At 38.3% G+C, this 22,017-nt stretch overlaps 1 long non-coding RNA gene across 1 annotated transcript; it reads right to left on the minus strand.

The window, feature by feature from the left end:
* Window positions 1–3,352: 3,352 nt before the first annotated feature.
* LOC139593055 (uncharacterized) lies at window positions 3,353–21,728 on the minus strand. The gene is made up of 4 exons (XR_011680188.1): window positions 21,128–21,728; window positions 6,838–7,006; window positions 5,576–5,689; window positions 3,353–3,445 (listed from the first exon to the last, which is right to left on the minus strand). It is a non-coding gene; the product is annotated as an uncharacterized lncRNA (long non-coding RNA).
* Between the last annotated feature and the right edge of the window lie 289 nt (window positions 21,729–22,017).

A 22,017-nucleotide genomic window follows, 5' to 3' on the forward strand; every position in this document is an offset into this window, starting at 1 on the left:
CTCATTCTCTGTAAATCATGCAATGCAGAAATAGCTGCTGATTCTGTGTGTGGCACACTCAGGCTGCTTCTGAAACCTGCAGAAACAGGCAGGCCTGAAAAATCTCACCTAATGATAAAGAGCCATTGCTCTCTGAAGAGGGTAGTTAGGGATGCACAGGTGCTTAAATAGCTTGGAAAGGGGGAGAAAATCTGCTCAGAGTCCTTAGCTATTGGGCTTTTCTCTTTTTATCATTTAAGGGCACATTAATTTTTATTTTTTTTAATAGTACTTTCCCCTTTGGATAATTTCCATTCTGAGAACAATCATATTTGTTTATTTGTGGGCAGGCAAGCTATAAATAATAACTGTTTTAGGTCAGTGTCCTTTCAGCAAACAATGTCCATCCAAAAGTATTGCAAAAATCTTTTACATAATATTTATTTGTTTGTTTTAAAAAGTTTCTAGGATCTATTTCCTCCCTTTCTGCTGTTAGACATTTCATTAAATCTAGTCTTACTCTTTTCTTCAGCAGTTTTATTCTACTACCTTCATTACTATACAATGAACTGGAATGTCATTTATATGATATTTTATCTAATAAACCTTTTTTTTCTAAGACTTGTTGAAGCTTCAATATTCTACTAATGCTTAAGGGTTCATATCTAAAATGATTTCTATAGTGAAGACTGATAAGGAGTGTTTAGAACTCTAATGGAATAGCCTGTTGTTCTTATCAGAAAAATAAGCCAGTATTTTAGATGAGATAAATGAATGTAGTTCTACCAAAGTCAGTTAAAGTACATGAATTTTGTAGGTATGACTGAGGGTAAGATTCAAGTATCAGAGTACAAAACCAAACACAGTTGTCAATCAAGAGGGTGACTGAAAGATAATTCTATTTTGAGGTATAAACAATCTTTATTGTTCTATCAGATCTCACTTACCCTTTGGATTGCTGTACGTCATCTGAAAAAAGAAACAAATATTTAACTCTGACAGATTTTATCAGAGATATGGATCTCATGTAAGGGGAAAAAAAACCAAACTCACAAAAGCAAAATCAAAAAACGAAAACCAGTTCAAAATGAAATTGTTCCTACACTGGAGACATTTATTTTCATGTATTTTATCTGTGTATATACATACACATATGTACCAGAGAATTTGAAATTTCTGTCATGGGAACGCTTTGAAGACTGGCAAAACTGTATTTTAAACTGCAAATTGTTATTAAATTAATTTTTCATCAACATTTTTCTTGATAGTTGTCACTCTACGTTATTAGTCAACAAATAGATCTCAACAAATTTTTTTGCCTTTAGCAGTTAAGCTTTAAATTAGCTGTGAGGACACACCACCATGATGCCATATGGTTATCACTAGTGGCTGGGGTTCTTGGTGGTTCTTTGCCAAGTTTGAGAGCTCACTGGTGGCAGAAGTTGAAACTTAGGTGGGATTGTCTTCCCTGAGTTTCCTTGCTGACATCTAGAGTTTGATACTACCAAAAGAAATGCCATCCGCTCCCTGTATCTTCTATTCTTTTTTGATACCAGTCCTCCTCTGCTTCCAGCAGCATTTCCTGCCCATTTGCCCTTCATGTTTATCTTCTTCTCTATCTTGCAGCTTTTGGTTCCTTGGACACCTCATCTGTGCCACAACACCCTTCCTTGTTTGCTCCTTCAGGGGTCACATTGCTCATGTGCTTATGTGAGATATTTATGACTGATGCTGCCATCACAGAGGTACAAAATGCACAGTGTGGTTTGTTCCATTTCCACAGCACTTTTTGTCACCATCATATTTTCTGAAAAATCCTTTGCCCAGGATTTATTCTCCTGGGAAGATGAGAAGTCTCAGAGAGAAATGAAAACAATAATTATCTGTTTTGCTTCTCCTGTGTTTTGATGCTTTGGAATGTGATTTGGACATCTTTTACCAACTGGTCATTGTTTTATTGGTTTCATGTGAATTGTTTTAACTTAATGAGCAATCTCTGTCAAGCTGTGTTGGACTCTGAGGAGAGAGCCATGACTTTTCATTATTATCTTCTAGCCTTCTGTCTGCATCTTTTCTCTATTCTTTAGTATTGTTTTAGTATAGTATTCTTTGATATAATATAATTTGATAAAATAATAAATTAGCCTTCTAAGAACATGGAGTCATATTCATCATTTCCTCCCTACGACGGGGGACCCAGAAAATACCACAACTTTTATATTCAGGCTCAGAGCAAGCTGTCCTGATGAGTATATTTATAATTTACTGCTGTTTGTTTTGGATACATATATGCTGGAAAGAGGTACAATACATTAAGACACCATACTGAAGAATTTTTTTGAATGTTTTTAGGTTTATTTGAAATTATTTTCCACAGCTTTGTCCAATGATAACAGTAATGTGAAAGAGGTTCTAGAAGCGTGCTTCACTTTTTCTCTCTTTTGGACTCACCAATAAAAAGTTTTCAAGCACTTGTACACATTGATGAACTCCCAGTTTCAGAATTCAGAGCACATCCAGTTATAAGGTGCTTTATATTCAGCCAGTGCTATTCAAGAAGTGTATTTTAAATCAGTCGTATCTTATCAAGGCAATTTATATTGCCCTCCTACAAGTGTGGAAATGATTTACAGTAAGTGTCTTTACCTCATAAAATAGCTAAATGAGTTTTCTGCTTCAGAAGTGCTTAAATCATGCTACTTCTTCCATTTATGAAACAATTTATGTTTTCAGACACACAAACATAATGGCATCAAAATCTGTTAATTATGGTATCTCTTTTTGCATCCTCTTTATTTATATCCCTGTTTGGTTTAATCTTTTTTATTGTCTTTCAAAACTCTTTCTCACAATATAGCTGTATTTATTGTAGGGAGTCCTATCTACATCACTGTTACTGTTAATTACTTGTGAATTGCATGGCTTGCTATGCCTTTCAAGAGTTTCCTTCCTAATGACTGACCTTTCAGACAGAAACATTAGTGCAAATTGTAGCATATTTTTAACTAGTGTTTGCAACAGCAGTTTTAACTTGTTATTTTGAAAAATCACTGGCTTTATACTTTTTTTTCCTAGGGTAGTAATTAAAAGATTGTAGTCTTGGTGGGATACAGCCAAGAGCAAAAGCTGGTGGGATTTTTTTCTGCAAATATTAATCAAATACATTATTTACCCCAGAATACAGACAAGGATGGAAGTAATAAAGTTGATTTCCTCCCTTCCGTGCTTCTGAAGATGGAAAACTAGAGCAGAACTTCCTAAGTTACTTCTCTAAGGCCATGTGACCCTCCTGAGACCCGCTTTAACTTTAAATGCTTTACCTATAATACAAGTTTGTTGACTTTACCAGGAAAAACTTGTGGCCTTACCAAAAAGAGGAAATTTTTGCAGCTCTAGAATACAATTCTCAAGCACAGTGCTGTTTAACTCTCCATCTCACTTTTCTGCACATTGATGCTCAGAATGCCTATGTAAAAGCAAGAATCAAATAAAATATTTTAAGCCATCAGTCTTTATCTATGTCATTTATTGAACAATGTTTAGAAAAACAGTGACTTATAAGATTTCTTAAACTTACTAGATAAACTCTATGTATGTAGGCAGAACAAGCATCTGCATGAACTCCATTATCTCAGTGGTAAGGAAAAAGCAAAATGTTCCCTGCAAGGCATCTGTATGAAATTATCCTAGAGCTTAAAAATATTATTTGGCAATGTTTAAATAATGCAATCATAATGCAGTAAAGGAGTGACATAAACGTTGTTGTGGCTCACAGAGTAAAATTTGCTACTTCTGAATAAAGTCTTGCTTGTCACTACTCTTTCATGTATTTTCAAAGGTATGGCAAATATCACTATAATTTTAGTCGCTATTGGTCTTCTTTTCCTGCTGGTTTAGGACACACAAGATAAGGGGGAAAGTAACTTCTACTAACTCATAGAGTATGATATTGTATTTTAAGCATGTAAAATTATGTACCTTTATATTAACATAGAAAATATAAGTTTGATAACAACCAGCAGAGAGAATTGAGGAGCAGTGGATGAAATCACCTCAACCAAGAACAAGTATGCTACACAACAGTTAAAACAACCCAAGAGTGCAATTTAAAGAATGCTTAAAAGCATATTCTGCCGCTACCCAGTCTAAAACATAAAACACCTGTTACCAAGCTGTCTTTGTAGCATTAATTTTAACAAGTGAATCCTGGTTTCACAGAAACTGCTTTATTTAACCTTTGAGACTGAACAGGTTCAGGAATAGTCTTTCAAAACCCTTGGGAGTTATTCTAGATAACTGAATGCTACACGAAACTTGGTTGCTGTCCGTGATATGAGACCAGCTATTGATTTATGTTACAACTAGAAGAAAGAACTCTTGGGACACTCCGTGTGGCAAAAGGAGAGAGGAAAATGTTTTTTGTAGGAAAATACTTGTGTTTTTCCTTGAATGCCAATTTACAATATATACATTTGCACACACCTGACACAATATGCAGTCCTGTTTGGAGGACAACTGTTGTTTAGATAGTCCGAAGTGAGGGAAAGACTATTATTTTTTAACTGATGTTGTCAACTTTGGGAGCCTATGGGAAAAAATTAAGGACATGCTAGTAGAAATCAAAATGTTCTGCACTTCCAAAATATGTGCATAATTGTGGATCACCAGCAATTTAAAAAGTAACTGGAGTCTTCCACAAAATGTACTGAAAAATATTGGGTACCCCTGCAAATGCACGTGTAAGCTGAGGCATTGCATTTTTCAAGGCTGCTGAACGTGTAATGCTCCTAACTTTGTCACTTGTTTCATGCAAACCAGACCTGCCTGGGAGTTTTGACAATTAATATCTCACACCAGTTCTAGATAATGAAATTTTCAAAAAAAGCCATCATTCCAGGAGTCACACAAGGAGACTTCAATTCCTCGTATTAGGGACTTTCACGTCTGAAAGGAAGATTGGGACTTCACTCCTTGCATTTGTGGCGGACATGAAATGGTTAAGTTGAGCAAATCATAGCTAAACTTTTCAAAACGATTTGATGTTTTGTCAATATTGATTCAGGCTTCTCAGTGTCAGTGAAGTAAAAAATAATAAAGTTCTGTTGCTGCAGGAATGTGAAAAAAAGATGTTTGATTGATTCTTCCATTATCCAATGACAGTTATTATGGAGCAGGGAATAAAAATGGCAATTATATTCTTACTTTATAGAGGAAAAAGAAGGGTAAATAAACTGTTCTAAGATTTACAGAGTTGACATATGAGAGTTGAAATATGCCAGAAACAGGAACTGCAGTGATTGGTCTCACAACCTTGTTTCTAGAAGAACAGGCATTCAGCCATAATATTTGTAGTCACCAATTGAAACTAATATGAAGTGATGTTTAGCTATATTGAACAAATAAGCGTATCCAAAACACGAATGCACATTAGGAAATGGTATAGTTGTGTGCCTGTTAGTGTGCAAAGTAGATTTAAAGAGATAAAAAATCCTGCAGACACTTTTTAATGTTTTCTTTTTGCTTAGAATAAATTTAATCACAATAAACTGTTTCCCAAACACTCAAACGCATTATAAGGCACTTCTTATTTTTATACCTGCAGATGATAGTTGCTCAGAGAGTGCTTTTCCTTCTTCAGTATTTTCTCTTATTTTCACATACTTATAATTCAGAGATAGAAAGCACGCTTGTGCAAAACTTATTTTTAAGTCTGTAAGAAAAAAAGCTGCTCTGAATTTTCTTAAACTCTGATATTCTATTTAAGAAAAATAACTTTCATTCCATCAAATGTCGTTTTATTTTGAGGAAAAATATTAAGTTTTTCACTCTAGACATTAATACCACAATAATATGTAGATAACTTTAATTTAGAAAAACCCTCCCTTTCCAACTCTACAAAAAAAACCCAAAAACAATTAAAAGTGCTAATTTTTTTCTCTCTCTTTTTTTTAAGACAGCCTCTAGATATGCAGTGGAAAATGGAAGTGAGAATATGTTAGCTGTTCTTTTTTCTTGAGACAAAGCAGAATAATTTTGTCAAATTGTCCTTTAATTCTATTAAAACATCACCTACGGCTGCAATTTTACCAAGAAGGTTGTCTATTTTGTCATTTCAGTGACAGAATTAATTAATTTTTATTTGCTTATCTTTCTTTGTGTTGGTCTAATTTTATTTGTGTATAAGTACAATGTTGAAAATGACTTCTTAATATAGGTCTGCTGATTACACAATCTATGTCAATAAAGGATAAATTACATAAATTGCTCTTTATTTCTCAAGTGATATAGCTGAAAACAATACAATCTTAGATATTTCTAAAGCTGAAGGGCAAGTTGGAGAAGAAAACCTGCTTCTTATTAATGTTTTTTTAGTTGGCATCTGTTTTCACAAATAACATCTGCCTTTGTTCTACAGTGCAATTGCTACTCTTGTGGGGAGCTCTTTGCTAGTTTTGGTAATTTATAATGTCTGCTGCTATAATTTGCAGCAAATATATTTTTCCCTGGCAGATAGGAGAAACTCTCTCCTCTGGTAAAACCTCTCCTTCCCACCACGCTAAAAAAAGAAAATTGCTGCAAGCCTCTGAATGAGTTTTTGGCCAGCAGGCCAAGAATATGTGTCTGTGCTTTAGTGTCAGCAAATGCTGCCCTTGCCAGGCAAACAATGCACCCTGGCCTTTGGCTCCACTTCCCATTGCAGGTTGGAGAAGTCACAGAAATGTGGACAACGTCAGCTGGCCCAAAGCCATAGGGCACATACCTCAGACTGGAAATGCATAGCCAAATGTCATCCCAAAGTGTCTCTCCTTGACCTTGCACACAGCACTTCCAAAAGAAAAATTAACTTCATAGCACTACCTGAGCCTTTGCCATGATTGCAGAAAGTAAATTCCTCTTTAAATGGTGGCTGTCTTTTTCCTCACAGAAATACACTTCCCTGAGGAGGTCTTCACTTCCTTTGGGTGGTTGAGTTGTTTGCTGACCTTCTTCAGAAGAGGCTGTGACCAATCCTTTCTGACTGGTGATGCTGCAGTGGCCAATAGACACTTAACCTTTTTTCTGGTGAAACACTTAATAGGACACTGCACAATTTTACAAGAGCGTTGCAGCTAGACTGGGAAGAATGAGGAGAAATGGGGAGCAGCTTAAGAAGTCAAAAGGTTTTTGTTTCAGACAGCTCATGATAGCAGCTGTCATGTGTGCAACACCTTTCACCAGGGCCTTATCAAGAGTCCAACACTAAATACTTCTGCATTGTGACCATTCATTCATTACATTTTATCAAGTTGAAAGTGTCATGTCCTCTTACATCACAGAAGGAAAATAAAAGTGAAGATAGACATCAGCCAATAATGTACCAATAGAAAGGAATAAACAACTAGTTCCACAAATTATTCTCTCAAGGAAATGCAGAGTGATTGTCATTTTGCAATAGTCAACGTGATCTGATGTCTGAGCTCCAGCAACTTTAAACACCATGAGAAAAATGAGTGTGTATGGATGATATAGTTTTTGGAATGGACATCTTTTTCCTAAATTTTCTCCATGGTATGCCCTAGCACATTTCTTTAATTTATTAAATTGAGATAAATATTTTATTTATGTTGATCCTTCCCATTATAATTAGAAGCTCCAAACCACCTATAATGAAAGCTGAATAAAATTGTAGTTATTTGAATTCAAATAGCTAGCAGCTGACAGAGCAAGAAGCTCTGTCAAACTTTTCATGACACTTTCTTTATGGCATGGGTGAAATATGTTTATCTTGTTGGGCCTTTTACTGTACAGACAATCCTTTCCAGTGTATGTTAGGACAGGGCACTGCTGACTCATATTCATGTTGGCAAGTAAAGGCTCTATTTCAGATGTAAGAAGGAGATTAGTGGTATTAAAGTCTTCCCTGTAACAGAGGAGAGTGACATGACAAAATGTAGGCAGCAAAAACCCTCCAAGTCTTTCAGCAACATCTGCATAAAGGGCTCTATCCCTCTTTAATCCATGCAGCTGGAGCAAGTTGTCCTCTTTTATTAACAAGCAGAAACTACCAATGAAGAACAAGAGAGTATTACAACCTTTTGTGGTTTTTTGGTTTTTTTAGGTAGTTACCTCATATACTTTATATACGCCCACTGAAAACTTTTCCATGTATTTCATGGCCACTGTTTACATCTAAAGTAAATTGAAGTGCAAATTAGTATTTGAAAAGCATTCATTGATTTCAAAAACAAAATTTGGCTTTTAAAAATATCATCAATATAGTGAAGAACTTGAACATTAAAAAAAAAAAGTAAACAACTCTTTAAATTAAATAATGTAAATGAATTTTTCAGAATTTTTAATGTTTAAATGCAAATAGGATTTCCTGAGAAACTCTGATAGTAGTTCCACTATTTTTTTCTAACTAGTTTGGTGGAGAATTTATCTTCTTATGCTATTTGCAGCAGTGCAAATTTTCTATGAATTCTGCTAGAAATTGTGAGGTCTTCCTTATTTTCATGCCTGGAATATCATCTAAGGTGAACATTCATATTCCTGAATGTTTTCTCTCTTCAGTGCATTAGCATACTCAATCCTCATGGTCTGAGCATAACTCTCAGTGATCTCACCTGCCAGAATGTGACAGAAGGAATCAGGATGAGTGACAGATGACCAAAAAAATGCTGAACAGCTGCTGTTGATGTCAGTTTTTGCTATCTTATGTGTTTTAATATTTTATAACTAGAAAATAAAATTTCTCACTATGTATGTCTAATGAAATCTAAAAAAAGTCCCAGAATAACAAGCAAATAGAATCACAATTGACAGAGACTTTTCACATAGGTATCATCAGGGTCTGATCCTGAATCTATGCCATTAATGTGCAGGTTTTTTGTGACTAGTACTGCAGAAGGTGTTATTTATTTTTGTGGAATTTTTATTAGATGGGGGTGGTGTGTGGAGAATGAGCCAAGGTACTCGACAGAGAGCAATAGAGGTTTCAAATAGGAAGCCACAGCTCTGTAGGAGGACATAGGAAGCTGTGTGTTTGTGAAATTCAGAGCAACTGCGGGGGGAGGAGTTCAGATCACAGAACATAAAGCAAGACAAGAAGAAACTGAGCTTTTTGTGGTTTATGACTGTCACCATTGCTGAATGCCTACTTAATTTTAGACACTTCTAAATAAAAAAAAAGGTAATAAAAATCATCATGTTACTAGTATTAGCAAGTGAAAAGAAAATGAGCCTTTGGCTTCTGCTGTGATGTTTTCACCTAAAAAGCACTTGTCACTATGCAAAAAACATATTTTGATAGGTAATGGGGAAAGCGGCAGGATATATTTTATATTTGTCTTTTCAGTAAGCAATTTCTAAACAGGTTGCTGAAGTAAGATGCCATGACAGTTTATCTTCAATACAAGTGGAAATTTCTGCACTGTAACTAAAAAGCTAGCAATAACAATACTGTACAAAACTCGGGTCAGAAAAGTTAATTAATACATTCACAATTAATTATGATAAAATATTAGATTGCAAACCCAGGAAGGTTGGTATTTCTTTCTTCTGTCATTTTATAAGCTAGTTATATTCTATGCACTGTTAATTTACTAGTTCCATGGCAAAGTTCAGAGGTTTACATTTTAGAGTTCAGCAAAACTCTTTAAGGAGAGAAAAATTACTTTGACATTTACGTAGGATGTTGTAAAACAGCAAAGCAACAACCTTTATCTTGTATATACATTTTTTTCAAAAGCTGTCTATTGGCAATACTGAAGAAAAATACATAGAAGTAATATTAAGAAAAAAAACCAAACCTGCATTAACAGGAACCAGTGCCTGATGAGATGTAGATATTTGTCTACCAAGAGCTATGCCTGCTTTCCTCTGACCCCTGAGTTGGACACTGTTGGACAATTCATCATAGAGATTTCGGCTTTTCTTATTTTTTACTCTTATTTTCTTATTCCTCCACTTATGTCTTCCCAAACACAGTCACTAAGGGTGATATTTAACTGTTTCATACATCCCAGGAGAATTTTTTCATATCCCCTCCATGAGAGGAAGAGGAGGTGCAGACACTCCAGTGCAGACACTTCTCTCTGGTGATCAGTGACAGGACCTGAGGGAGTGGCTGGAGCTGGGTCAGGGGAGGTTTGGGTTGGATATCAGGAAAAGGTTTTTCACCCAGAGGGTGGTTGGGCACTGGACCAGGCTCCCCAGGAGAGTGATCACCAAACCTGACAGAGTTCACAAAGCATTTGGACAATGATCTCAGGCCTATGGTGGGATTGTTGGCATGTCCTGTACAGGGTCAGGAGTTGGACTCCATGATTCTGGTGGGTCCCTTCCAGCTCAGGATATTTTATGATTCGGTGTTTACAATTATGATTTTATTGTCACAGAATCACAGAATTAACTAGGTTGGAAAAGACCTTTGAGAGATCTCTCTATCACATCAGTGGCAGTATGTTTCCCATCACCCTGAGAGATTAGTCACTGCATAAGGCTAAAACTTTAAAACTTAGGAAAAACCACATCTTTCATTCTTCTCTTATTTGCTATATAATGTCCCTTATGAAGTTTGCTGCTGTTAAAATGTGCTAAAAGAAAGAAACAGGCAAATTCTGTTTAATGTCTATGGCACTACATATATAGTCTTGTCAGATTTAGAAATACAAGTGTGTTCATGGCTTTGTGACAGCTCTTTTCTATTTATTTCAGAAAGACAAAAATGTCTCAGGATATGGGAAAACACGGGGCCCTTGTGGGGTTCATTTTGATATTTTTGTAGGTTGCTTTGTAAAGCAGATGGAGCTGGTCCAAGGAATTAACAGAGTCAAGGGGACATCTGCCTGTCATTAGAGCAGCAGAGAGTCATGGAACTGATTGAATGCCACATTGTCACCGGGACATAGCTGTAAGAAGTGCTGAGAGCTGCAGCAATGAATCCAGCACAAACATTCATTTCCAGAACATAGCTGTAGGTCACACAAGAAAATAAGGATGAGGAATTTGCATAGCCTTGTCTCTAATTAAAGCTTCACTGAGCTAGTAGGTTAAGAATTGCAGATTGAAGGCACATACTACCTTTGTCCTTTCTGTCTCAAATTAGGTAATGACCACTGAAAAGAACCTGACCTTAGCAAATCATCTAATGTAGAGACAGACACAGGTGCCATTTTTCATTATTCCTGTGCATTAAATGACAGACACAAATCAGCCATAATCACTGCTGAAGGCACAGCTATCTTTAAGTTTAGCCTTGGATTAAGAAATAGTCTACCTTGCTCAATGTGAGCTGGAACAAACCCAAGTCAGACTCACTGACATTAATCAAGAGCTCTTTGGGACAACACTGTCCTGCTTGTGCCTTTCTCAAATGCATCTTTCTCACCAATTTTGTTGCCCTGGGAGTGTCCTAAAACCTATGCAAATGATCAGCAGAGCTTTCCTTGAGCTTGGAGTTCTTATCAGATCCAATAGTGAAGTTAAGGGTATGCACATGCCATCTGCCTGGCTCTGAAAGGGCAGCAGCTGATGTCAGCAAGTGCTGCTGCCAGGTCTCCCGTGCCAAAAGGAAGGAAACTTCTTCCAAAGTTCCCTTCCACCTCTGCCATGCAAGGATTTCTCAGGCCAGGGCCAGCAGTGTGCAGACAACTGAGTGTGGACTTGGAAGCAATCCTACAGTGCCAGTCCTCCCTCCTGGCTCAAACAAACCGTGCTGGGACAACTGTGGTAGTATTAAGGAGAACTTGGACCTTCAGGGATTGATAGAACTTGCTGTATGCATGGATAGCCAAGGCCAAAGTTCTGCCTTGAGATTTATTAGGCATTCCAGTGCCCATTTCTTGTCAAGGTGATGAAGGGATGTGATGGAGTCCTGTCATACTCACACCCACACTTCCAGCCAGAGCAAACCTCAGGACTGATGATAAAAAAGGGGGACAGGATGCAATCCAGAAGGGAAAGAAAAGAATAATGTGTCATGTTATCCCACATGCACAACCTCTCTCTTCTCATGAATATATTGTACTTGGAAAAGAACACTTCTGCTCTTTACTTAGGGTAAGTTTCCACAGTGGATACAATTTTTTGCTTCTTGAACTTTGGGGTTTTTTTTAAAAAAATCATGAATTGAAAAATATGAACATTTTTTAAATATTTATGGTGTATAAATATACTTTCCAGGTGGGAAAAGAGAAAACTTTGGGAAATTAAGTGGTACCTGCAGCTTAAATAGTCTCCCTGGCTTTCTTTTATAGCTTACAGAAAGAGATGGATCCTCTGGGGAGAATATAAAATCCTGTTCCTATGGTGAAATGCTGCTTGAGGTGCCTATCTCCCCTCAGGGATCCTAGTGAGGGCTGGTTTCTTCAAAGCATTTCTCTTTCTGTGATGACCTGAAAGCATTAATTTACAGGTGAAATGCAGTGATGTGTGGAAGCCATGCTGGCAAATTCCCCTGCACCATTAGATTTCACAGCTGTGTCAGGGCAGGAGCAGCAGACAGAAAACCTAAAGCACCCACACATCTCAAACTGTGCATCTGTCAAAGCCTTCTAAGATGGGATGCACCAGGGTGAGGGTTGATTTATATTGATCTCTCTCTCTATCCTGTTCCTTGTCACAACAGAATATTTTGGAGTGGGAGAGTAGCTGGTTATTAATATGAAATGATTTCTTTAACTTGTCAGTGCGATCATTTAGATCCCACGAAAAAATATTTCATGCCAAAGAAAATGATCTGCTTCATCCTCTTTCTTTTTTGCTACTATGATTTCTTTTGTTTAAGAAGTCAGTGTAATCTGAAGCAGAATATTTCAGCATGAAAACTCTGAAACTTGCTTTGACGTTCTCCTCACTTTTCTATAGCTACCTAAAAGGTCAGGGTCAGCCTCTTGTGCCAGGCAACAATGACAGGACAAGAGGACATGGCCTCTAGCTGCACCAGGGGAGGTTCAGGTTGGACACCAGGAGGAATTTCTCCACAGAAAAGGTTGTTAGGCTTTGGATGGGCTGCCAAGGGAGGTGGTGGAGTCCCCATCTGTGACTGTGGTCACAAGGGTTTTCAGGATGAAGAAGAGACGAGAATGTTGACTCCATGATCAGAAGGCTTGATTTATTACTTTATGATATATGTTACATTAAGACTATACTAAAAAGAAATAGAAAGGAAAAGGTTTCTTGAGAAGCTAGCTAAGCTAAGAATAGAAAAGAATGAATAACAAAGATCTCTGTCTCAGACAGAGCAAGAGCCAGCTCTGCCAGGAGTGGTCACTAAATCCAAACACCCACAGGAGACCAATCACAGGTCCACCTGTTGCATTCCACAGCAGCAGATAACCATTGTTTACTTTTGGTTGCTGAAACTGCAGCTTCTCACAAGGAAAAATCCTAAGAAAGGATTTTTCATGAAAGATGTCTGTGACACCCATCCCTGGAGGTTTTCAAGAAACAGCTGGATGTGGCACTTATTGCCATAGTATAGGTGACAATGATGATCTAATGTTGGACTCAATGAACTTGGAGTTCTTTTCCAACCCTAATGATTCTGTCATTCATGCAAATTACTCCATGAATTTGACAAAAAATTTGAAGCTGCTGAAGCTACCTTGTCAGTGAGGAAAAAGAATAGATGAAGAATTCCGTGTCTAGCTAGCATTTTTCAGTCCTTATTTAGAGACACTTGTCACACCATTAATGTTTGTAAAGCAGCACATCCCTCCATGCCAGGAGAAAGCAATATTGCTGCATTTAGCTGTCTAATACAGAGATAAACAAGAAACGTCACTTTGTTTTGGGAAGATCCTACCAAAAGCAATGAAAAATGACAAGCTATAAATTGCCTTATTAGCTTCCTGTGCTGAGCCATGCTGGGATCTCACTGCTTGCCAGGAAACAAGGCACCAGGCTCACCTGGCCCCCGTGTCCCCAGCTGCCTGGGAGAGAGGAATTAACCAGAGGGGCTTCTGGTTCCCTCTCAGCCAGCCTGCAGGGCCCACAGCTTTTCAGGCAGGGGCTCAGAGGTTGTTTTCAATAGGAAGTGCTTTCATTTCTATTTTATTTCATCCTTGTGGGAATGGGGAAAATTCATGGGTGCAAAAGACCAGTTCATGCTATATTTGCTGCTTTTATAATGATAAAAAGTACTGAGAAACCACAAAGCTATTATTTGTTCTGATCTAATATCCTGAGAACTACAATAAATGGAATTTTTTTTCCTACCCAGTGAGGATAACATTTTTAGCTTTAAAATTTTTTTTATGTCAGAAAGACTTGAGATCAGACCTTAAGATAATTGTATTATGATTGCTTTCTGATTTTGTTACCCTTTCTCTTCTTTTTCTGGCATGATTTGGGAATAAGGTGGTCTAAAACCAACAGTAGAAACTGACTACACTTAGAAAACCATCACAGCCTGAAGATGCATCATTTCCTGAACTGTTAGAACTAGAAAAGTCCATTTTAATTCCACAAGTAAGCTTGTAATTTCAGTTTCCAGGTAACATAAAATATTAACCTTTCACTGCAGTGTTTGTGAGGTATCAGCTATTAAAATACACATGGGAGAAGCTTGTAAGGTAGGGGGGTTTGTAGGACAATACAAATGATTTCAGGATCGCTGTGCTTTTGCAAACAATTCTCCCAGACTACTGATCAGACAGAGGGGAAGTGGGTCCCTGTGTAATTAACCACAGATTAATTAACCAGTAATTAACCAGAGCCCCCCAAATATGTGCACACACACACAGACACTCTCACTCTCTCCTGGGATGGACCCTGCCTCCTTCCACTGTTCTGTAGCTCACTGAGGAGCCACAGCAAAATGCTGACTGACTGGCTACACAATCCAGCTACATGCTGGCTTTTCCTGATGCCTGCCCTTAATTTACTTTTCAGAGAAGGAAACCATGCTAATTGTACACACACTTTTTCCCCTGAGACACGCAGGAGCTCAGCTCTCTCATGATGCTTCTTGCTGTGTGTACAGCAAGAATAGCAGAGGAGAGTCAAGCAGATGTTTCTCAGTCCCTTCAAATCTCCATGTAATACAAAGGTGATTTTTTAACATAACTTTGCAATTTATTTTTCACATATTAATTTTAGGCATCTTTTATGTTTGTGTTTGTTTGTTTGTGGTTTTGTTTTTGTGGGGTTTTTTTGTTTGGTTGGTCGTTTTTTGTTGTTCTGTTTTGTTTTAATAAAGAAGAGTTTGTATATTTCTGACTATGAGATAGTTCTGAAACCAAAATCTTTCATTTTAAATTGTACACTTAATAGACTTTGGGCTGATCTCTTTGTGGCCTTCAGGTACCTGAAGGCAGCCTGCAAAAAAAAGTGGAGAGGGATTATTTACAAGGGCTTGGAGTGACAGTACAAGGGGGAATGGCTTCAAACAGACAGAGAGTAGATTTAAATTAAATTCTAGGAAAACATTCTTTACTGTGAGGATGGTACGGCCCTGGCAGAGGTTGTCCAGAGAAGCTGTGGCTGCCCCATCCATGGACGTGTCCAAGGCCAGGTCGGATGGAGCTCTGAGCAACCTGGGACAGTGGTAGGTGCTGCCACAGCAGGGGGATTGGAACAAAATAATCTTTAAGATTCCTTCCAACTCAGGCCATAAAAAAATCCCAACCAACCAGACAAAAATAAATCCAGAAAAAACTTGTATGGGTACATGATTTTGTATTTTCAGGTCTATGCAGTAAAGATTTTTTTATGATGCCACATTGTGAAAAATAGTTTGAAATGTTTAATCTACTTAATATCTATTCCCTGGGTAATGTCTGTGGCACCAGCTGAGGTAGACAAGTTCACAATCTAATACAATTGTCTCCATGTCCATAAAAATTGAAAAAAATATGATTAAAAATAGGCAAAGTGGTGCAGATATTTCTGAGATCTCTTCACTTTTCCATAAATTTAATTCCTAAAGCACAACAACAAAAGAAATTAACAGAAATTCACAATGTTCAAAATTCACCGAACGGAATTGTTTATTGTAACATCTATGGTTGGTTTACCTCCTATCTGGCTGATATAAGTAAAATGAAAAACAGTTTTTAATCTAATATTCAAGGAAAGTAGCATGGAATTCTCTAGTCTGTACCTGCAGAACTTAAGTGATGGTTTTGATTGCACCTGTGATTAGTACAGCAAATGCAATCTCTGATTTTGAAGTAGCTATGCACTTCTTTTTGACCTTACCTCAAATAACAGCAAGGCAGACCTTGAAATATTTCAGAAGTGAAAGAAAAGAGCAGTAAAGGAAAAAACAAAAACTGAATTAATTTTGTGTTTAGCTATAAAACTATCAGAAATAAACTGGTGGTTTAGTTTGTGGACGGCTGGCTTTGGACACAATTGACTAAACGAGGCTGATTTGGTGGGAAATTTATTTAAAATCTCTTTAAATATCAAGCAAGTCATTGCAAGATGCAGGTTTTGTCTGGAACTTTAGTTTCTTTAATAATATTGCAAACTTCCTGCAAAAGGTGTCTATGATGAACACCTGCTGAAAATGTAGGAGAATATCAGAAGCTTGTGTTTCTCTAAACCTCCTTTGTGGAGAACAGCCTAACGATGCTAAAGAAGGAAAAAGCCAACTGGTTCTTAGGGAGGAAAAAGCCAGCTGTGCTGTTTCATGCTATGGCTGAATCAAACTACAACTTAAAAAAAGCAAGGAATCTGCTGCTGTGGGAAAAAGGGAAAGGCTCACTTCCTTTCTCCTGTTCCTCTGTTTCTCAAGCCATGCGATGTCTTCCATGTTCACACATTCCATGCTTGGTTGCTATTTGTCCAGGGAGACATAAACAGGGCTGGGGGAGAAGAATGCATCCACAAGGAAAGCCAAACCCAGCAGCTCTGCTGAAAACCAGCTCTGTCTGGTACTGGAGGGAGGCCAAAGCCTCCTGACTCATTTGCTGAGGCCAGGTTTCCACACAGTCTCCCCTCAGCTGAGGGGGAGAGAGAGTTTTTGGCAGTGTGATGGCAAAACCTCTGCTACAGAGTGGGTGACGCCCATCACCAGGGGCTAAAAGCCAAATAACAAAGCAGACCCTGCTGCAGAGTCCTCCCTTACACAAACTGTCTCTTGTTGGGGAAGATGAAACAGGAAAGCCTTATAAATATGATTGCCTGGCAAAAGATTTTGAGAATATAGAAACTATAAGTGAGATTGAAATGAAAGCAAGGTTTGACATAGCTTAGTTACTGAACAACTAGACAACAATAGTGTGGCCTGGACTGAAGGTAATCCCCTTTTGATGAAACAATTCCCTCTGCTTGCAGACAGGCCCAAGGGTCAGAACAGACCCTACTAGCTTGGCAGAAGGGGTCCAAAAAGTAGTTTTTAGGGTTTAAAACGTAACACAGTATGGTGATATAATAATTCTTATAGGTTGTATATAAGTGCTATAAGATTTATATATTGTACTACATTGGTTAGTGAGAATTAGAATATTCAACACAGAAGAAGATTTATTGTATTGTAATGGGAACCTCACTCTCTTACCCCTTTTACTCCCTTACCCTCTTACCCTCTCATCCTCTCTCCCCCTCTCTTCTCTCGGGCCTGCTCCGAGCTGTGCCTGGCAGCTCCAAGCAGGGCCCTGCACCCAGGCCCTCTGCAATAAACCACAAGTTCCACAACCTGGCTTCAGAGATCTCTCGTCTCCGTCCATCCCAACCATCCTACCCTGCTATGCTCCTACAGTCTCTCCTGCCAGGTCCCATTCACCCTGAACATGCACGTGAGAGGCAGCTGTCCGGTCTTAGAAGGTGTCATAAACCACCAAAGACTCGAAAGAACCACCTCCTCTCATTCCTGAGGCCTTTCCCCAGGACTGCATGTGATCCACAAGTGTTGCAACAGATCCAGAGTCTGCTGCAGAAAACTGTAAAACTTGCCCACTTCCCATGGGAGGTACCTGAGCATTCCCACAGATACCTGGATGTATTATCCCACTGAGCTCTGGGTTACACAGGACCCTCCTAGAAGTCCAGAAGAAAGGGGCCAAGTGGATGCTGTCAGGATCCAGAGAGTCTCTCCGCCACTCCCTTTCTCTCCCTGACCTCCTCCTTCTCCCTATTTCTTTCTCTCTCTCTCTCTCTCTCTCTCTCTCTCTCCCCCTGTCCCTCACATCTCCTGTTAAATAAAATCCATATTACTGACTTCAGTATTTGGCCTTGTTTGCACCTTAATTCAGGCACAGGCATCTCTCTGTGGATCACAACGTGGTGGCATCCTGGGACAGCACTCCCAGCTGGAGGACATCACTATGGGAAAGTGGTAAAAAGAGGTACTGAATGACCTCTTGCCAGCCAGTTGGAAGCATATTATCAATTTGTTTTTTGATTATCAGTCATTTATGACACAGTTACATGAACACAAGTGGGTGGAGGGCAGCACCTTGTTAGAGACTGAGTCCAGCCCTCCACTTCAGGCACCTCTTTGGCTACAGCACAGACACCTTTCTTGTTCTATCATCTTTAAAACTATTCCCTCTGAGCAGCTAGGTAAGGAGAGACAAAAGGAGAGATAGTTTCTTGGCTCTTAAGCTCTGTATTTCAGGGATTCACCTGAGCAAGAGAAGGCTGGAGTACAACTTTCCAATGTCAGTAAATAAAGGGAAACATCATCCAGAGAAGAGCCTGGAAGAGACCTGTCTCAGAAGAATCACAGGCTGGAAGCCACCAGCCATGAGCATTACTGAGGGATCAAGTGCTGAACTGAAAAAGGAAGAGAAATGGGCTTTTGCACTGGGGATCTGCTTTTCAGGTGTCTGCCTGGACCACAGTGTCACTTGCAAGACCTTTGCAAGTGTCCACCTTTCTTACATATCTTCATTTTTCAAAAACCAGAGGGCCTGAGAACAATGTCCAGCTCAGCTGGACTCAAAATCACCAAGCACTTGAGTTTTTGCTGAGATTCTGCAATGCCTCATTTACTGTCATTTAAATATATGCAGGAATTGGTTTCTTTGTAACATTCTAAACAGATAAAAATTCTTTATCTTTACCTTAGAAACAGAATTACTGAGATTTATATAGAAACATAATAAACATAACAAAGCTATCTGTCTGAAAGGGTAATTTAAACTCCACTTAGTCTTCAATAAAAACAAAATAGCACACTATAACCATTTACTGCATGTACTTTAACACAATTAACAGTTTGAGTGTTCTGAAGAGCTTCTAAAATTTCATTTTACAGAGGAACAGTGATCTTTTCAATATTTTTTGGGCCACTGCAAGAGATTAAATGTTACTTTTATGAGCATTTATGAAAGCAGTTTCAGTTATTAAGAGCAAAACCTCAAACTGTTGCTTCTTTTTTTCAGCTAAATATGCTGATCTAAGTACAGAAACCTTTTAGCTAAGCTATATATATATTTAAGTATATATAAAAATATATATCCAATTAAAATGTGCTTTGTGTTGATTATGGAGACCAAAATTTAAACTGTGTAAAGATCAAATAATGACAGTGGTTTTACAATAAAGCAGAATATATTCAGAGTTTATAAACTTAGACTTTTGGGTGTTCTGTGGAGATGTTTTTAATACCTTTCCCCTTAACAGAAAATATTTAATGGGTCAGCAATAGAACAGGTTAGAAAACTGGAAGGGATTCATTCCTATTTTCTGAAATTAGACCATAAATCCCCTGTTCAAGCACATATGAGTAATAGCAGAGAAAAAAATAGCGAAACTACAGTAACAGGGCAGACAAATAGCAGCTAAATGCCTTCTATACATCTTGCCTCAGTACACTCATAAAATCACCTTTACAAAAATATGCCATTTCAAAGAAAATAAAAAGACAAGTATCTTTTGTAACATCAGCAATAACATTGGTTCTGTTTCTGTAATTTTCAAAAGAGAAATTAAGCTGCCTCTTTCCAAGGATGAAAAAGTCAAAGTTAAAAGCAGTTAACAGCTTTCCTGGTTTTCCTTTAATTTTGGTATTTTTGAACTTTAAAAAAAAATAAAATTATTCTAAGAAGCAATAGCATAGCTATGTACAGATCTCTGTTGTTTTAGGGTTTTTTAAAATAATAAATCCATTTCTTTTCTGAACCAAGTGGTACTGCAGACAGCTTTATATCATAAGAATTAAATCTGTGATGGCCATAAGGCAGATGTTGTGCCAGACTGGGAGAGCTCCTGTTTGAATAAGGTTGGGAAAAACAACCTGTTGGATTCCAGGAGTGACAGGAAAGTCCTGGAAGCTTTGGAAAATGCTGTGTGGGTGAGTGGAACTAGAGCCTATGACTCTCCTAGGCATTCTGAAAGAATTGAGTAGCAGTAAGTCTCAGCTTCTTGCTCTCCCTTCTCCAGAGAGGCCCAGAAGCTGAACAACTTCTGTTTCACATACAGTTCAGTCCTAATTACTTCATACTGGAGTGAATAGCCATTTCTATCACAGGCTACTCCATGTTAATTGGAGAAGAATCTACTAAAATAGCACAGGGGCAATACAAATTTACAGATTAAAAAAAAAATTAAAAGTTGTAACCATGGATAATAATGACTCTTCTACTACATGGCAGATGCTTGTGTAAACAGCATTCTTTGGCAATAAATTGTATATTTAAGAGTTCCATTTCCTGTGGTCTCTGTGAGACAGTATATTGGCTTCAAACACACCAATAAAACTGACCAATACCCAAGGAAAAAACCTGAAACCACTGTTTTTTTTTCCAGCTCTTGCCAGTGATTCATAAATAAAAATACAAGCTCAGATATGACATCTGCAGAATTACTGATTATCTTCTGAGTATCAGTGAATCATTCACTAGTTTAAATTCTCCTTATTTCCTAATTTTTAGGCAGCGTAGAGGTAAAAACAATTTAAAGACAAAATGTGATGTTACTGAAATGTTTGTGCTCTGATGCCATGTAGATTGTGCCTTCCCAAGTATGTTTTACCTTTCCAATTTTTTATTTTTAATATTACCATTACAGGAATTGGTGCATATTTCTCTAACCAAAAGGTATTTGCTGCAGCTCTGTGGTGGTAGATGTGTCGTGGTTAGGGCCCCTCCAGTAAGCAAACCCACACAGCCCCTCCCACCAACCGGGTCGGGAAGGATTCCTCGGAGAGGAGTGGAAAGAACCTGTTTATTTAACAGGCACAGCACCCCCCAGCACACAAAATGAACAATACCGGATGGCAACGCTCTGAAATAGATGACAAATTCAGAAAGTCTCTCTTGGGGGGTGGTCACTCTGTTCTCAGTCCCTCTGGCGCTGGGGCAGCTGCTGCAGGCCGCAAGGTGCAGACTCTTGGTGTTTCCCAGGTCCCAGTCCGGAGCAGGTTCGAAATGATCAGAAAAAGGAAAGGAGAAACAGTCCAGGAAGAAATTGGACAGTTTAGCTAAACTAGCTAATGAGCAAAGCAAGCAGAAGCGAAGCAAGCAAGAGCGAGAGAGCAAAGCAAAAAGCAAAAGCAGAAAAAGCAAAAGCTGCAGGCTCTGTGTCCCGCCAGGCTGATAAGAAAACCGAAACAAAACTTTCCCTCTTCAGAGCCGGTCTTAAAGGTACAGAACATAATATCCAACATTAACAGAACACATGAATGGGGATACAAGCATCATAACGTCACCCTGGGACATAGATGTTAGATTTCTTCTGATGGTCTCTGTCAGTAAAGGTAATGATCAAGCTCTAACCATGATGTCCTCCTTCCCTGTGGTTCTCACTTAATTTCCTCCTCACTCAGCACAGCAGTCAGGGCAACACCTTCAAGAAGGAAAACTAAAAAAACAAACAAACAAAAAACCCACAGTGAAGCACTGCCATCATTAATATTTCTTGCATAACACTGTCTCCTGAGGAACTTGGAAAGAAATCTTCATTAATTTAATGGAGAGGGGTAATGAATTTTGATTATTTTGGAGCAATGGCAGGCAAATCTTCTCCCTTAGATACTCCAAGGTAGAGTCAAATTTTGAGCTTTAGATTAGAGAATCTCTGCAGGCCGTACTTTAGGTATTTCTTTGTACTGTGGGACACAAAACCAGACCTGTATGAAGGTTTGGCTGAGATGGAGTTAAT

This window comes from Agelaius tricolor, unplaced genomic scaffold (assembly GCF_023055355.1).
Source record: "Agelaius tricolor isolate 1412-34295 unplaced genomic scaffold, bAgeTri1.0.p SCAF_9, whole genome shotgun sequence".
Taxonomy (NCBI): Eukaryota; Metazoa; Chordata; class Aves; order Passeriformes; family Icteridae; genus Agelaius; species Agelaius tricolor.